At 42.1% G+C, this 18,191-nt stretch overlaps 1 protein-coding gene across 2 annotated transcripts in view; it reads right to left on the bottom strand.

Annotated features, from left to right (window-relative positions):
- The window catches only part of CALN1 (calneuron 1), a 258,116-nt gene that overhangs the window by 27,039 nt on the left and 212,886 nt on the right, over window positions 1–18,191 (bottom strand). The gene's annotated exons all lie outside the window — the stretch shown is intronic.

The raw sequence follows: 18,191 nt of genomic DNA, 5'->3' as shown, positions 1-18,191 counted from the left end.
TTCTGTCTCCATTTGTTTCTAGTTATAAAAACAAGATATTCCTGTCTCATTTTTCAATGATTTTTAATGTTGTTTAATGTTTTAATTTTGCTAACGTTTTTCTAGACAAAAAGAAAGGAATGACTTATAGTTTTGTTCTGTCTTTTAATACAAATTATGTTCTGGTTTATGAGCACTATAAAATGCGTTACTTGTTGGGTATGCATTGAATCATTTATTAGATTTTTATCACAACTTTATTATTTTATAAGTAATAACTGAATGTAAGAAACATAATACTCCTTCCTTCTCCTATTTTCCCCACAAGAGTTAGATTGGACAGAGAGAAAGTAATTGGCTTAAAGTCACCAAGCCAGCCTTCATGCCTAATTCAGAGTCTTGTGATTTCTAGGCCAGTACCTTAACTGCTACATCTAACTTACTCTTCTGTTACATCAAAATCTACATTGAGACTATACAGGTAGTCTTTGACTTACAACCAGGGGAGACATGATAACAGTCCTACAATATTGAGGGGCTGCCACAGAGAGGAAGGGGTCAAGTATCCAAGGCACCTGAAGGCCAGACAAGGAATAATGGATGGAAACTGAACAAGGAGAGATTCTCCCTAGAAATAAGGAGAAATTTTCTGACAGGGAGAACAATGAACCAATGGAACAGAACTTGCCCTCGGAAGTTGTGGGAGCATCATCACTTGACACTTTCAAGAAGAGATTGGACTGCCATTTGGCAGAAATGGTGTAGGGTCTCCTGCTTGGGAAGGGGGTTGGACTAGATGATCTACAAGGTCCCTTCCAACTCTGATTATCTGTTAGAGAATCTGTTAGCGAAACCACAATCAAGCCCAACATTTTTTGTTGCTAAGTGAGATGCTTGTTAAGTGAGTTTTGCCCCATTTTATGACCTTGCTTGCCACAGTTGTTAAGTGAATCACTGCAGATGTTAAGTTAGTAACATGGTTGTTAAGTGAATTTGGCTTCCCCGTTGACTTTGCTTGTCAGAAGGTCATAAAAAGTTATTAATGTTCCAGGGAGACTGCAACTGTCATAAATATGAGTCCGTTTGCCAAGTATCTGAATTTTGAACACATGACTGTGGGGATACTGCGATGGTCGTAAGTGTGAAAATGGTCATAAGTCACTTTTTTCAGTGTCATTGTAACTTTAAATGGTCACTAAATAAACAGTTGTAAGTCAAAAACTTACCTGTAGCTTTATCAGGCTAAGACAGGATTACAAAATTAGGAGGCACCAAATAGTGAATACATTCCAATGGAAAAGAAGAATATAACAGAAAACAACACTCTAATCAAGAAACAACCTAGGGAAAAAACCACACCCCTACCAATACTGGTGGGGGCAAATAGGGGAAAAACCCACACCCAGTAATACTGATGATATTACCTCTTCAGGTAATAAAACGTCTGCAAGTAAACAACCAACCTCAGAGAGCGATAAAGACTCCATAATGAAGGCACGGTGTGAATTTACAAGGACCGCTCAACCCAATACAGCACAACCAACAAACTCTAAAAAGAATTACACTGCCATGTATCAAGAATATCCCAGAAACCACAATTACCGTATTTGCCGGCGTATAAGACGACTTTTTTGCCCTGAAAACATGCCTCCAAGTGGGGGTCGTCTTATACGCCGGGAGGACTCCGACTCCCACTTCGAGCTTGAGTTGCAGCCGGGAGGGAGGCTGGGGGGAGCGGTGTGTGTGTGTGTGTGTGTGTGTGTGTGGCGGGTGTCACTGCCACGCGCTGCGCAACCTTTCCCCCTCTTCCTTCCTTAGCGGTGTGGGGAGGAGAGGATTCAAGATCCTCACGTGCGGCGTACTTTTCCTTTTCTTTTTTTCTTTTTGCACGCAGGTTTTGCATGCGGGCGGCTGTAGGTTAAGGATGGGGAGCCCCGGGTGGGTCATCAGGTTTTACGGTGCTTCCAACATGTGCGAACGGTGGGAGAGCGGAGAAGAGAGCGAGCGAGCGCCCGCTGTGTGAAATCCTGCCGTCAAAGCAACACTGGGGAGGCAGGGTATAAATTTACCAGGTTAATGTAGCAATGGTGATTAATGCCCAGAACATTGTTTGCGGGTATTGGGGTGTGTGTGTGTGTGTGTGGTGGTGAGGAGAGGTTGTCCTTTGAATGCGGAAAAGTAGGTGTGACCTTGTGTAGGAAAATAAAGAGATCCTTTTAGCGTGTTTGGCTTCTTTGCCTCCCCTCGTTCGTTTTGACGTGGAGATAATGGCCTTCGGGCGGGAGGGGAAGAAAACGGTAGCTGGATCATTTCAAATTTCACTTACTCTCCTGCCTCACTTCAATATGTCTGAGCGACTCCAGATACTGGAAGACTTTTTGAATGAAAGTGTTACCTCCATTATTTTTTTAAAGAGGGCCACTTGGGGAAAAAAAAAGATTCTAAGGAATTCCTTGTTTCTTGATTAAAGAGAAGGCATTGAATATACTGTTCCTTGGCAGCCTTTTCAGTGTCCGGGTTTTTGGTGTGTGTGTGTGTGTGTGTGTGTGTGTGTGTGTGTGAGAGAGAGAGAGAGAGAGAGAGAGAGAGAGAGAGAGAGAGAGAGAGAGAGAGATCAGCTGTATTGAGAAGAGAACGTTTCCTGTGTTCTCATTTTATTTACAACATATTTTACGCTTAATGGTAAGCAATGAAAAATATTTTTAAAACTCATTTCTAAACTCCATAGCTATTTGCATATTCTTGGTTCAAAATTGGATTAGCTCATTTCAAAATTGTCCAAAGCAGAAAAGTGCGTCAAAAAAAAAAAAAAGTGCAAAAGTGGAAGGTGTGTGGAAGAGGGGTAGTCTTATACGGCGAGTATATAACAAACTCTATATTTTGAGTGGAAATGTTGGGGGTCGTCTTATACGCCCAGTCGTCTTATACGCCGGCAAATACGGTAGACTACTACAACCACATGGAATCAACGTAGCACACAATCCAACTAAAGCCCTTCAAAACATCCTAAGCAAACCAACAGACCCAACAACCCCAGAAGAAGAAGAAAAAACCCCAGAAGTCATCTACAACATACAACGTAAGAACTGCAACAACCACTAAGTAGGACAAACAGGCAGAAGACTGGCAAAACGCATCCATGAACACCCAACTGACAGTCCCAAGACATGATGAAAATCCTTTAATTTCACAACATATAGACAGATTTAACCATGGTTTCAATTGGAAGAATGTGACCATCCTAGACCAGGCCAAATCCCAAAATGTCAGGGAATTTCTAGAAGCCTGGCACTCTGACAAATCAGCCATCAATAGACATATAGTCATTAACATCTATAAAGGTAAAGTTCCCCTTGCACATATGTGCTAATTGTTTCCGGCTCTAGGGGGAGGTACTTATCTCCGTTACAAAGCCAGCGCTATCCGAAGATGTCTCCATGGTGATAAGGCCAGCATGACTAAAAGTTGAAGGCGCACAGAACGCGGTTACCTTCCCACCAAAGTGGTCCCTATTTTTCTACTTGCATTTTTACTTGCTTTCAAACTGCTGGGTTGGCAGAAGCTGGGACAAGTAACGGGAGCTCACTCCGTTGCGTGGTGCTAGGGATTCGAACTGACGACCTTTCTGATTGACAAGCTCAGCAACTTAGCCACTGAACCACCGCATCCCTTTTAACATCTATAGAGAATGCAAAAGAGACAATCAACCAACCCAAAAGAGAACAAAAGACTCCAGCACTTCTCCCTCCACCAGTAATCAGCACTCAAAACAGCATAGATTAACTCCAAGGTTAACTTCAGGCCAATAATCAGGTAAACAACACCCCAATCAAAAAACTGCCAAAGAGCCATCAGCAAACTGCCCAACCAAAGAATCTCTATGACCCTTACCCACCCACACAGACAGGCAGGATATTGGAATATAAACTGGCAGCAAACAGCACTCCTTACTAGCACTGATGATGTTACCTAATTGTCACCACGATATAAAAAAGATGTTGAGACACTAAAAGCAGAGAAAAGCAAAAAAATATGATCAGGGGACTGGAGGCTAAAACATATAAAGACAGTTGCTGGAACTGGGTAAGTCTAGTTTAACAAAAAGAAGGACTAAGGGTGACATGACAGCATTACTCCAAGATCTAAGGGACTACCAAAAGGAAGAGGGGGGTCAACCTATTCGCCAAAGCCCCTGAAGGCAAGGCAAGAAGCAACAGATGGAAACTAATCAAGGAGAGAAGCAACCTAGAACCAAGGAGGAATTTTCCTGACAGAACAATTAACCAGTGGAAGTTGTGTTCATAAGTTGTGAATTCTCCAACACTGGAAGTTTTTAAGAAGAGTTTGGACATCCTTTTGTCTGAAATGCTATAGGGTTTCCTGCCTGAGCAGGGGGTTGGACTAGAAGACCATCAAGACCCCTTCCAACTCTTTTATTCTATTCCGTTCCATTCCATTCCATTCCATTCTATTCCATTTCATTCCATTCCATTCTATTTCTAGGGTAATGAATTGTCTACAAGAAAACAAGCAAGTTCAGACAGCACCAAGGACCCTTCAGGTCAACCCTGAGCTACAAATATTCTCCTTTATTGATCCTTCATCAGTTTATAAGGATTACTCAGGAGGCCCAAGCCTTCAAAGGCCAAATGTGGTCATGAGATCCTCAACCAATTTCAAAGACCTGTTACAACAGATCACTTCAGGTCACTTCTGCTTTTCATTTCCTTTGCTTACAACTTTTTGCTCCAGTTCTATGCTTTGCATAACACTGCATGGGAACAGAGCGATGAATATGTATGGATGTATTCCTTCCCTACAGCTTGCTGCTTGGGAGATAAAGTGAGAGAAGCGGGGGGCGGGGGGAGAGGAAGAGAGAAAAATATAATGGTATTTACACAACAGACAGTTTACATAAAGAACCAGCAGTTGTATTGATTGATGTGCTAAATTTGGTTAGCTTAACTCCTGGTTAGTCTAATCAGATTTGGCTAGTTTAATCACCCCTTTCTCTTACATGACTGGTATACAGATGATTTCAAAAGGTAGGCTGAAGACATAGACACAAGCCCAGGGTAGTGAAAATATATGGAGAAACCATCAAGGTCACAACTGCGGGTGCTGTTGTGGCCCTCCAGCGGCTGACAGAGCTGGCAGCAGAGTCGGACAGTAGTGAGGAAGTTGGGGAGGAACCTGGGCCAGTCTTGGAGACTGAGAGGGCTCAGATGAGGGCTCTGCATCGGAGGCAGAGATGGGGCCAGGGCAGGCTCCCAGTCATCAGCTGCCTTCAGACTCCGACAGCAGTGAGACGGGGGAGTTTCTGGAACTGGTTCCCAGCCTGCGCATGCGCAGGGCTACCAGAAGACAAGAACAATTGAGAAAGCAGGAGTAAGGCCACACTTCAGAGATTATTGGTCCCTCCCATAGGACATAAAAGAGGAGTGAACGGGATGTGAGCTTTTGCAGGAAGCAATTAGTTCGTCTGGTCAATTCAAGCTTTGAAAAGTTGTCTTTACTCTGTGTCCAGTTTGGCCTTGCCCTGCATTTGGCAATTAGTTCTGTGGCAGCATTCCAAGTGCGATAAGGTGGGTGTTTATAAACATTCCCCTGAAAGACTGTTTGTGAAGCCTTGCAGGCTGTGAAAGAACTTAATTCACAGGTGTGGAAATAAAAGAGGTTTTTCTGGGACTAAGATTGTGGTTTCTGCTTTCTAAGGAAGCCTAGGTCAGAACAGGTGCTGATGCGAGAGAAGAACTGTTCCCATAACAAATGGACGTCTCATAATTAGACAATGTGATCACCCAGTAGTGGAGAGATTGGGAAGCCATTGTTTAACTAGACAAGCAATTGTGTGAGCTGTTTGTTCAGTGCCAATATGGTGTATCCAATAAAGTTTTACTTTTGGGGATTCAAAGCTACCAAGAGTGTTTCTTTGATTTGGGTTCACTAGTTGGGATGGTTGACAGGCATTTTCCTTTCCCAGCAATTTTGGGTCAGTAATGGAGATAAAATGTTGGACTAGTAATCTAACTGGAATCAGGGAGGTGTGAAATCCAATCCAAAGTTTCAGCTACTAATCCAATCATCTATTTAACTGATTTTTTTATTCAACTGGAAAATCTTCATTCACTTGTAATTTGCAACTTTCTCTAACGTTCATGTAGAACGTTGCTAGGAAATGCTGCCTAATGTGTACTGACTTTGAATTTAAATTTCCCTACCATTTCTATTCCAACTTCCTTCAGGTTGAGCTTGACTGCTGGTGACCTCATGAATATATCCATTAACTCTACCAAGAAGGTTTCTGTTTTTGTCTTTGTTTAACTTTACAGTCTAGACCCAGGATTATTCTATTCTACTCTATTATTACTGGGGGGGTTAAGAAGAGATTGGAAGCCATTTGCCCAGAATGGTATAGGGCAGGGGTGTCAAACTCAATTTCATTGAGGGCTGCATCAGGGTTGTGTTTGACCTCAGGGGCCAGGGTGGGAGTGTAGCCAGGGTGGGTGTGGCCAGGGTGGGTGTGGCCAGCTTGACATCACTCATGTTGGGGGCACCTGTGGTGGCCCGAGCACTCTGCCAGCAAAAACGGGCTCCTGAGCTCCATTTTCAGCTTCAATGGCCTCCTGCAACCCTTTGCCAGTGAAAATGGTCCTTGGGAGGGCTTCCCGCAGCCCTCCTGAACTCCATTTTTACTGGCAGAGGCACCATGGGCTGGTCCTTTGCTGCTTCTGGGGCATCCCCACAGGGCAGATCTAAGCACCCCATGGGCTGGATCCGGCCCCCAGGCCTTGAGTTTGACAACCCTGGTATAGGGCCTCTTGCTTGGGCAGATGGCTGGACTAGAAGATCTCTTCTAGTCCTTCCCACTCTCCTCTCCTCTCCTCCTCTCCCCTCCCTTTCCTCACAACTTACACAAATATTAAGCATAACATTTCTTTTGTCCACATAGAAGTAATCATACTATAAACTGGAGTTATTTACTCCCGGACAGCAATTCTCCCATGCGACAATATATATATGTCAGCCAGTTGTTCCCAGGGGAAACAAAAAAAACCTTGGTTTCCATTTTCAGAGGCAACACATCATAACTTCACACCTTCCATCCCTCCAAATCAATTTAAAAGCTTAATCCCCAGATTGGACAAAACCTCAATTTACTCATAGCAGATTGTTTTATATATCTGCTGCAGAGCTCACTCGGCCTTAAGACAAAGTGTTGATAACTGCAAAAGAAACAGAAAGAAAGAAAAAGAAAAAAAAAGAAGAAGAAAAATAAAAGAGGAAAATTGGTTTGGAACGGCTTAGGGGTGCAAAACCTCTTTGTCAGAAACAGCTTGCTGTTTGTGATGAAAAAATGCTTCTTTGATTCTCCATTAATGCTTAGACTCTTCCTATGGCACAAGGATACATGGATTTCTAGAAAGGATGATTGCTTTGCCTTGTTTGCTTTCCACTTTGTGTCGTTGTTAATATTCCTCTCTCCATATAAAACCTGGTCAGGACAACATCATCACCCAGCAGGTTCTCCATGAGATGTTCCTAACTCAATGATTTATACATTCCAGTTTCTATCTCATGCTTCCTGCTTCAACCTGATGGCCAACCTGTTTTTATCTCATTTCTTATATTCATTCATTTATTTTATTTGTATTCCACCTTTATCGTTGTTTATACGTAACTCAAAAGGGATATGGTGGCTCAGCGGCTAAGACGCTGAGCTTGTTGATCAGAAAGGTTGGCACTTTGGTGGTTCGAATCCCAAGCCCCGTGTAACAGAGTGAGCTCATGTTACTTGTCCCAGTTTCTGCTAACCTAGCAGTTCGAAAGCATGTAAAAATGCAAGTAGAAAAATAGGGAGCACTTTGGTGGGAAGGTAACAGCGTTCCGTGCGCCTTCGGTATTTAGTCATGCCAGCCACAAGACCAGGGAGACGTCTTTGGACAGTGCTGGCTCTTTGATGAGCACTGCCCCCTAGAGGCGGAAACAACTAGCACATATATGCCTGGGGAACCTTTACTGTAAGGTAACTGAAGGCAGAGAACATACTTAATACCCCTTTTCCTCATTCTATTTTCCTCACAACAACAACCCTGTGAGGTGGGTTGGACTGAGAGAGAGTGACTGGCCCAAAGTCACCCCGTGGCTTTCAGGTCTAAAGTGGGATTAGAACTCACAATCTCCTGGTTCCTAGGCCAGCACCTTAACCACTAGACCAAACAGGCTCTATATATTTCAGGCAACATGCTCTGTAAACATACAGATTGGGGATGAAGTGAAAAAGTCTAATGCATCTGAAGGGTACCAAGTTGATCAATGAAGTTTGAAATGCATGATATTTTTTGAAGGAGGCTTATTTGTTTTTTTTTGTTTTTAATTGTTTTGTCGTTGCTGCTTACCTTCAAGGCAGTTTACTTGAACTTAAACTCAGTAAAATACAAACTCACATTAGAAGAAGGACATCTAACACAGACAACTGTAATCCAATTAAAGCCTGTTAAATGATAGCAGTAGATTCAATTAAACTACTGCGTACTAAGTCCACCGAGAGCTCAACTTTACTCAGGAATTAGTGATGCCCATCACAGAGACGTGGAAAAAGCATACATGTATTTGATTTTCTTTCAGAGAACTGTTCTCAAAAGCTATTTTTAAGCCCTTATGAAACAAGTCAGATGTCCTATCATTATTATGGATGGTTGCAGAATCAGTCCAGTATTAAAGACTGGATTTGGCATTTTTATCTACCTATCGACTCCTTGCAAAGGACCTGAGATAGGCAGATATTGTTGGTTAATGGTTAATTGTTGCAGGATATAAGATGTAATCCCACTTTGGACTTGAGAGTGATTTTGTCAATACCGATGGTGTTCAAATAGTGCTCCAGATGTTTTCTCCCAGATGTTTTTTTTTGCAATTCTAGTTTTAACAGCACCCAAAGTCCCTATTACTATTCGTACTGTCTTTGCTTGCTTCTTTTTTGCTGCAGTCATTCTAGTTTTAACAGATGAACAGAGTTGGAATGGACCTTGTAGGTCATCTAAAGGACATAGAAGAGTGTTCCGTTGGAAGGATTCCCCAGATGGTTTAACATCCTCTACTTTCTCGGGGTACAGAATCTGGGGGCCCTCTGAAAAAGGGAAACAATTTCTTTTTTATGTTTTTCATATCCATACAAGGTAGCACTGCTGAAATTTAGTCCTATCACTGAGTATCAGGAGTGGGATTTTCCATAGATTTTACTTTTTTAAGTGTTAGTTTTAGTCCGAAAATTTAATAAAACGAGAGATGTGAAATGTGGAAGGCAGAGTGAAGGAAACAGGCAGAAAATTCTGGTCTGCCCAGTGTCTTTCTAGTGTCATCCTCATCTCACTGATTTGTTATTAGGGTTCCAGAAAAACCCAACTCCAATTAAAAACTCAGAGACAGGCATTTCTTCCAAGTTTCCTTTTATTAGAGTAGGTATACTGGCATGTCTGGAAAAACCCGAATCTGAGAGTTCCGAGTTTTCCCTTAATAATTAAAAAATGAAAACCCAACCCCATCAGTCCATCACATGGTCTAATCACCAATCATTCCAACTTGAGACATCCCGCCAACAACTCCACCTCCAGGTGCAGGAATAACATGACCTTGACCGAAAAAAGGGATGCTATTATGTCTAAAAATCCCCCCTCCTACTTTCCCAGGCACAGGAATGTGGCAGCGTGGAAGCTTCTGGTTCTAATATGGCTTCCAAAGCTGACATTTGGTTTGATGCCATGACAGTTTTTTATTTTATTTTTTTAATTGTATAAAAATAAAAGTGTGACCACTAGCTAGCCCGTCTCTACAGGTAGACCTCAACACACAACCATTCATTTAGGGACCATTCAAAGCTACAATGGGCACTGAACAACAGACTTCCAACTGTCATTGCACTTTTGACTGTTGCAGCATCCCCACGGAATGTGATTAAAATTTGGGTACTTCACAATCTGCATGTATTAACGACAATTGTAGCATCATTGGGTGATGTGATTGCCATTTGTGACCTTCCTGGCCGGCTTGCAACAAGTAAAGTCAATAAGGGAAGCTGGATTGGCTTCTAATGACTGTGTGATTCGTTTAAGGTCAGATTAGGTAATCATATCTCTTCAGCCCTTATTCTAAACCCTGGTACACCACAGGGTTGTGTGTTGAGTCCCTTACTCTATACTCTTTATGTACATAACTGCATTCCAGTAGTGGGATTCAATTTTTTTTTACTACTGGTTCTGTTGGGAGTGGCTTGGTGGGCGTGGCAGAGGAAGGATACTGCAAAAACCTCCATTCCCTCCCCACCCCACTAACCTGCTTTCCAGCTCCGTTCTCCTGTGCAGGGCAACAAAAGAAGATCCAGCCAATCAGCTGGGACTCGGGAGGCAGAGAATAGATGGGGGCGGGGCCAGTCAGAGGTGGTATTTGCCAGTTCTCCGAACTACTCAAAATTTCTGCTACCAGTTCTCCAGAATGGTCAGAACCTGCTGAATACCACCTCTGCTGCCTTCCCATTCATGCCAGTAATACTATTATTAAATTTGCAGATGATACAGCAGTGGTGGGACTCATCAGGGGGGATTAGTCTGCCTACTGAGATGAGGTGGACCAGTTGCTTCCGTGATGTGGAGACAATAATTTGGTCCTCAACACTAATAAGACCAAGGAGCTTATAGTGGACTACAGAAAGAATAGATCAGACATCCAGCCCTTGCTTATCAATGGAGACCGAGTGGAGCAAGTGGCCAGTTTTAAGTTTCTGAGTGTTATCATAAAAAAGGACCTGACCTGGGGTGCACACATTGCAGCACTGGTCAAAAGGGCCCAACAGAGATGATACTACCTGAGACTCAAGAAACAACAACTGAGTGAAAAACTGCTGGTGACCTTCTACCGCTGCACCATAGGGAGTATCTTAACTTACTGCACCTGTGTATAATTTGCCAATTGCACAGTGGCAGATAGAGTAGCACTCCAGAGGGTTAACATCGTTGCCCAGAAGATCATTGGTTGCTCTCTCCCTTCTTTGGAAGAGCTTTATAGCTCCCGCTGCCTTAAGAAAGTTCAAAACATTCTCAAAGATCCATCTCATCCTGGGCACCCTTATTTTGAACTATTACCATCTGGCAGACGGTACAGGATAATAAAAACAAGGACAAATAGGCTGAAAAACAGCTTCTATCCCAGGGCAGTAACTCCTTTGAATTCTCCTATATAGTGCAATATTAATGCAATATCAGGGGTTTTCAATTCAATTGTGTAAAATGTGAAGGATGTGTGTGTGTTTTTTTTCTTTTTTTGTGTACAATGTACACTGAAGATGACATTTAATTTCATTGCATGAGGTGCAATGACAATAAAGAAATTTAAAATTTAAAAATTTTAATAACTGCGGTAATTCGCTTAACAACCATGGCAAACAAAGGCTGTAATTGTGTCTGTAAGTCGAGGACTCCATCAGATCCAGGTTTAGCTTAAACATAAAGAACTTGTAAACCAGGAGAGCAGGGGCTATGTCATTATATATCCACAGTCAGTGTCCAGACCACAGATTGATTTACCCAGCAGTTATTTGTCCCAATCTGTCTTTAAATCTGCACATTAGCACTAGGTTAAAGTACTTTAAAAAAAAAAAAGCACCAAGGCATTTAAAATCGATTTTATTATCTTTATCTGCAACTCTATGGCCTTGCTGCTTCCAAACCAAATATCAAATAAGAGGATAAAATTATATATTGTTTTTATTTTGTTATGCATTTATTCCAGCTTGTAATCTATTAGGACGGAGCGAGGACCATAATGTTTTTAAAATGCTTGTCCTTTTTTGTGCACTTATTTCACGGTATTACTAATATTCATTTCTTCGCTCCTCCAGGAACATAAAGCAGTGCTCAATTTTTTTTCCCTACAAGAATCCAAATGTTGTAACCTGCTCTTCGTGTGAGAGTCTCTTTTGCTGATGGCTTTAGGCCCGCTTTCCTGTCAAATGGCCAGCTTGGAAACAGGCTGAGATCTGGGGAGCGGGGGCTGGCAGGATGAATAAGGGGAACACTGCAGCATCCCCGTGGTTGGTCGTAAGGATGAACAATGGTGAGAGCACTGCAATGGCTGTAACTTTGAAACCGGGTTTTAAGTACCTTTTCAGGGGTTCTGTCATAACTTTGAACTAAGCAAATGATCATAAATCGAGGACTAACCATGCCAATAGATTCCAAACAGGAGAGACAATCTCTCACATACAGACAGTCCTTAACTTATGACTATTCATTTAATTATGGTTCGAAATAACATCCTGGCAAAAATGGTTTATGACCTTAAAGTTACAACTTTCGTACCACACCTCCAATCACATGATTAGAATCTGAATGCTGGACAACTGGCTGGCATTTACAATGGTGGAAGTGCCTTGTGGTCATATCATCAGAGCCACAGTGGCGCAGTGGTTAGAATGCAATACTGCAGGCTACTTCTGTTGAGTGCCGGCTTTCAGCAGTTTGGCAGTTCGAATCTCACCAGACTCCAGGTTGACACAGCCTTCCATCCTTCCGAGGTGGGTAAAATGAAGGACCCAGATTGTTGGGGGCCATATGCTGACTCTGTAAACCACTTAGCGAGGGCTGTAAAGCACTGTGAAGTGGTAAATATGTCTAAGTGCTATTGCTATCATGATTTGCGATCTTCTCAGCTGGGTTCTAACATAGAACATAGAATAACCAAGTTGGAAGCACCTTGGAGGTCTTCTAATCCAACTCTCTGATCAAGCAGGAGACCTTATAACATTCTGGGCCAAGAGCTGTTCAATCTCTTCTAGAAAACCTCCACTGATGGAGCACCCACAACTTCTGAAAGCAAGTTGTTCCATTGGATAATTGATCTCATCGTTAAGAAATTTCTCCTTAGTTCTAGGTTGCTTCTCTCTTTGGTTAGTGTCCATCCATTGTTTCTCGTCTTCCCTTTTGGTGCTTTGGGAAATAATTTGATCCCTTCATCTTTGTAGGAGCCCCTCAAATATTGGAACTCTGTTATCATGTCTCCCCTAGTTCTTCTTTTCATTAGATTAGGCCCAATTCCTACAAACATACTTTGTAGGTTTTAGCCTCCAGTTCCTTAATTATTATTTGTTGCTCTTCTTTGCGGTCTATTGGGAAAGCCCAATTTGGTCATATGATGATTCACTTAGCAATTGCTTTGCTTAGCAATAGAAATTTTGGTGTCAACTGTGATCATAACTTGAGGATTACCTGTACTCAATGCGCATCTGTTTCCCACCTCTTAATGGTTGGAAACCGTGATTAATTTCCAGTAATTATGGTCAAATGGAGCTCCTTATGTGTTGTCAGGTGCCCGTAAGTGCTGAAGTTGCCCACCTCAAGATCAAAAGTATGGTTTCCACAATCAGAAATTATCTGGAGGAACCTGCTTGCAAAAGCTTCTAGTGCACCTGTGAAGAACATTATTAATCAAATCCTTCATTTGAGGATAGTTCAGTTTTCCGAGCTATCAATGCGCAGGGAAGCATGCCCACAAGGTTGTTACATTCACATCAGTGATAGAGAACCTCTTTATCCCCTTCATTTGTAGCTGTCAAACTCTATAGCTTTAACCAATACAGTGATGAGTTGACATTGCGACATTCTCTAATATTGCCTTTAAAAACCATGTCTTCCCCTCAGGCGTAGTGTTATTTATTGCTTGCCTCAACTTCTGACACTTGCTTTTCACCTGTGTGAGTGTTTGGGGGTGCTGCAGGAATGGAGGACTTCTATCGCTTGTAGCTGGCATATTTGATTTATTTCCAAGATGCATTTCCAAGAGCATGATGAATTGTGTAGCTGTAGCGATGCACAATCACACTGCTGCAACAAATTGTTGTCAGTTAAATAGCAAATGAGCACAATTTCACAATAACAAAGGTAGCCTTGAATTATAGCAAATCTACAATTCAACAACAATGATTCCATAACAGTTTGTAAAGAGAAAGTGGGAAAGGAATCTGGGATGGCCCAAACTAAGGATAAGCCAGCACTGAAGAATAAGCTAAAACTAAGTGACAAATTGGAATAGAGTTGAAGAAGAAGTCAAACATCAAGACCATGGAATGTACCACAGGTAGTTCTCAAGTAACAACAGTTGCTGTGAAGAATATCCAAAGCATCTTCTTTACATCTTTTTTCTATTTTTCTTCAACATTTTCCCTTTCTTGTATTTTTTTACTATACCACAAGATGGCACTGGAGCAGGAACTCATTTTAATTTAATTTGGTTTTGTTCTCCTATATAGAATATAATGGGCTGCTTGGCTGGTAACTACTTGCTATAATGTGCTCTGTGGAATTCTCACTTACCAGCAATTGCAAACAAACCAAAAATAATAAGCAGGACGATGCTACTTGGGGTGTGCTCCTATGTTCTATTCCACAAGCAAACAACCAGTGTGGCTTCCTGCAGTGGTGGGATTCAAATTTTTTTTTACTGCCGGTTCTGTAGCCATGGCTAGGCGGGAGTGGCTAGGTATGCATGGCCAGGTGGTCATGTGACTGGGTTGGCATAGCTATGTGGTGGGTTTTTTTCACAGCACCCTCCTGCACCCCGTTTTTTGCCTACTGGGCTTCAGGGAAGCCTCCTGGCGAGGTAAGTACAACAGCGAGTGGGGGAATCAGCTGTGCCGCACGATTTAGATTAACTAGAAAGCAAGAACTCCAATGATTTCCTGCTTTCTAAGTAATCTAAATCACGTGGCACAGCTAATCATCAGAAATACTGGTTAGGCCGAACCGGTAGCAGAGGTGCTATTCAGCCGGTTCGCACCTACTCGGGCGAACCGGTAGCAAGAATTTGGCGTGGGTCACCGAACTGGTAGCAACATCTAGCTGGCCACGCCCCCAACCTGGTTGCCCAGTTTCTGCTCACTCGCTTGCCCCGCCCACCCGATGCTGGCTGCCCCAGTTTAAAGGAGGACTGATCCCCCGAACTAGCCATGCATTTTCAAGCAGCCACTTGAAAACACATGACTGTGGGCGGAGCAGCGGTCCTTTAACCTGCAAAACTGTTCCAAAGCTGGATTCTTCATGGACACTAGAAGTATCGCTTCCCCTTGTGAGTAAAGTGCCTGGAACAAGAGGGAAAGAACGCTGGGGGAGGGGAGGGGGGGAAATCCAGCCATGGGGAAGTTTGCAGGAGCTTCAAATGCAAGTCCGTTTATCTGCAGAACTTCTCTAATGCTGGATTCACTTCCCCTTGTAAGTAAAGTGCCTGGAGTGAGAGGGAATGAAGGCTGACAGGGGTGTGTGTGTGAGAGAGAGAAGAAGAAAGAAAGAAAGAAAGAAAGAAAGAAAGAAAGAGAGAGAGAGAGAGAGAGAAGAGAGAGAGAAAGAAAGAAAGAAAGAAGAAAGAAAGAAAGAAAGAAAGAAAGAAAGAAAGAAAGAAAGAAAGAAAGAAAGAAAGAAAGAAAGAAAAGAAAGAAAGAAAGAAAGAGAAAGAAATAGGAAGGGAGAGAGAGAGAGACAGAGAAAACTCTGTGCTATTATTTTTAATTGTTCCATTATTTATCATGTGTTAATATTTTACACTGTCCCTACACCTAGAGTGATTCTACTGCCTTTCTTTTGCCCAGGGCTACCACATATTTTTCAGGGTTTACATGCATTCAATGTCTATAGTCCAGAGCATAAATACATGTGTGTTTAACAGAGTTGAAAGGGAGTTTGGAGGTCTTCTAGTCCAAGCCCCTGCTCAGGCAGGAAAACTTAGGATGCCAAACTCTGAGTAGAGGTCCCGGGAAAGGTGTCAGAATAACACTTAGAAGGGACTTTTGGGGGAACCCTATACCATTTCAGAGAAATGGCTGTCTAGTCTTTTTAAAATTTCCAGTGATTGATCACCCAGAACTTCTGGGGACAATTGTTAATTGTTCTCACTGTCAGAAAGTTTCTCCTTAGTTTTAGGTTGCTTCTCTCTTTGTTCAGTTTCCATCCATTGCTTCTTGTTTGCCTCCTGGTGCTTTGGAAAATACATCCCCCCCGCTTTCTTTGTGGCAGCCCCTTAAAAGCCTGTTGCCTATATCACACTCTTGAGTAAAGCATGTGAGCCATTTCCTCCTTTCAGTGGTCCATGAAAGTACATCTATAGTATGCAGATAATAAAGTCAAAAAAGGTGAACAACATTTTTACAGAACTATAGATAAGTTGAGGCTGGGTGACAAGGAATGGGTGGGAGGGGAGGGGCCAGGTGAGGCACCCCTTGACGTGAGTGACATTGAGTTGGCCACGCCCACCCAGTCACATGACCACTAAGCCACACCCACCCAGTCACATGACCACCAAGCCATGCCCACCAAATAAGCCACGCCCCACAGAACCGGTAGTAAAAAAATTTGAATTCCACCACTGACCAGTAGCATTTTTTTAAACTACCGGTTTGGATGAACCGGGCTGAACGGGTAGAATACCACCACTGGCTTCCTGGAATAACAACCAGGGCAATGGGTGAACCATAATATTAAAAGCGTGGCAGTATGGAGAAACTGAGTGAGCAATATCTACTTTCTGTGGGTGATGAATCCTCTTGAGCTTCCCTGCTCTTCCTTGATTCTAAGTAAATCCACTAAAACTCACTAAGACTTAGAATTTACATTGTGAATGACTTTTAATGAACTCTGGAATTGAAACTAGTATTCCTTTATTTCAGGCTGGCTGGGGAATTCGTGGAGTTGAAGTCCACGCGCATCTTAAAGTTGCCACCATTGAAAAACAACAATTTCGTATCTTTATCTCCCCGCCCACCCTTTTCTCAAGTAATTCAGAATGAATAACTACAGAAGTTGTGAAATAAAATCAAAGCACATTTTAAATCCTCCTAATAGAAACAAAACAAATAAAAACAGCAGGAAACCAGAATCGTTAAATGCATAGATAAGAGGCATTTCTTTCACTGCTGCAAATAAAAACCAGTGTTACTAAAAGTCACTTCTCTTCGTGCAACACAAGTCATACCAAGATTTCCTTAATGAGATCTGATTTACATCATCTAGCATCAGCTGAAGACCATGCCTTTCTATCTATGTGATCTTTTCAATCATTTTAACAAACTTTGCTTTCAGATTTACCCAACCGAAAGAAAACCTTTGATGAAAAATTTCAATTATAACCTCCATTATAAAATAAAATAGACAAAAGGGGTGTGAGAGAGTATCCTATCTTGGATATTTATCTTTCCATCAGTTTGCCATTACCTCTAAATAGAATGTTTTCAGTAAAACCAAGGACAAGATAGCAGTAGAATTTGGATTTATATCCCATTCCACAGTGCTTTACAGCCCTCCCTAAGCTGAGTCAGTCTATTGCCCCCAACAATCTGGGTCCTCATTTTACAGACCCTCGGAAGGATAGAAGGATGAGTCAACCTTCAGTCGATCAGGATCAAACTCTTGGCAGTGAGCAGAGTCTGCCTGCAATACTGTAGTTTAACCACTGAACCGCCACGGCTCTAAAGAATTAAAAGATATCCCAAGAAATGCTTTTCATGGACCTATTCAGATCTGTGTGGGCAGCCAACTCTCTTACAGCCTTGCAATAAACATACAAGCTAAAAAAAATTCTCTACGGATAGTTCTCGACTTACAACTATTTATTTAGTGTCCATTCAAAGTTACAGAGGCACTGAAAAAAGTGACCTATGACCATTCCTCACACTTATGATCATGTAGCATTCCCCATGGTCACATGATCAACATAAGGGCGCTTGGCATCCAGCGTATATTTACAATAGTTGCACTGTCCTGGGGTCACGTGATCACCTTTTGCAACCTTCCCATTTGGCTTCCGACAATGGATTCACTTAATGATCACATGATTCATTTCACAACTGAAGTGATTCACTTAACCATTGCAAACAGTGGTAAAGTTGGGCGCACCTCTCAACAAAAATCGCTTCACTTAGCAATAGAAATTTTAGTTACAATTATGGTTGTAAGTTGAGGATTACTTGTACTAAAATTCTGAGAATGAAAATGAATGAAGTAGAAGTGAATGAGAAAGAGGCAGACATCTCTTTTGAAGATTTTGGAAAGCTGGATCATTTTCAACCCAGTATAATAAGGACAGTACAACAAACCTATATTAAGTATGTTCTAGTCACACTCTAGACCTAGGGTGTCAAACCCGATTTCATAGAGGGCCGCATCACAGTTGTATTT

Source organism: Notechis scutatus, chromosome 1 (genome assembly GCF_049901735.1).
Source record: "Notechis scutatus isolate UNSWTSFEM ecotype Mainland chromosome 1, rNotScu1.2, whole genome shotgun sequence".
Classification (NCBI taxonomy): domain Eukaryota; kingdom Metazoa; phylum Chordata; class Lepidosauria; order Squamata; family Elapidae; genus Notechis; species Notechis scutatus.
The sequence above is the reverse complement of the archived record's forward strand: the minus strand, read 5'-3'. Positions and strand labels throughout refer to the sequence as shown.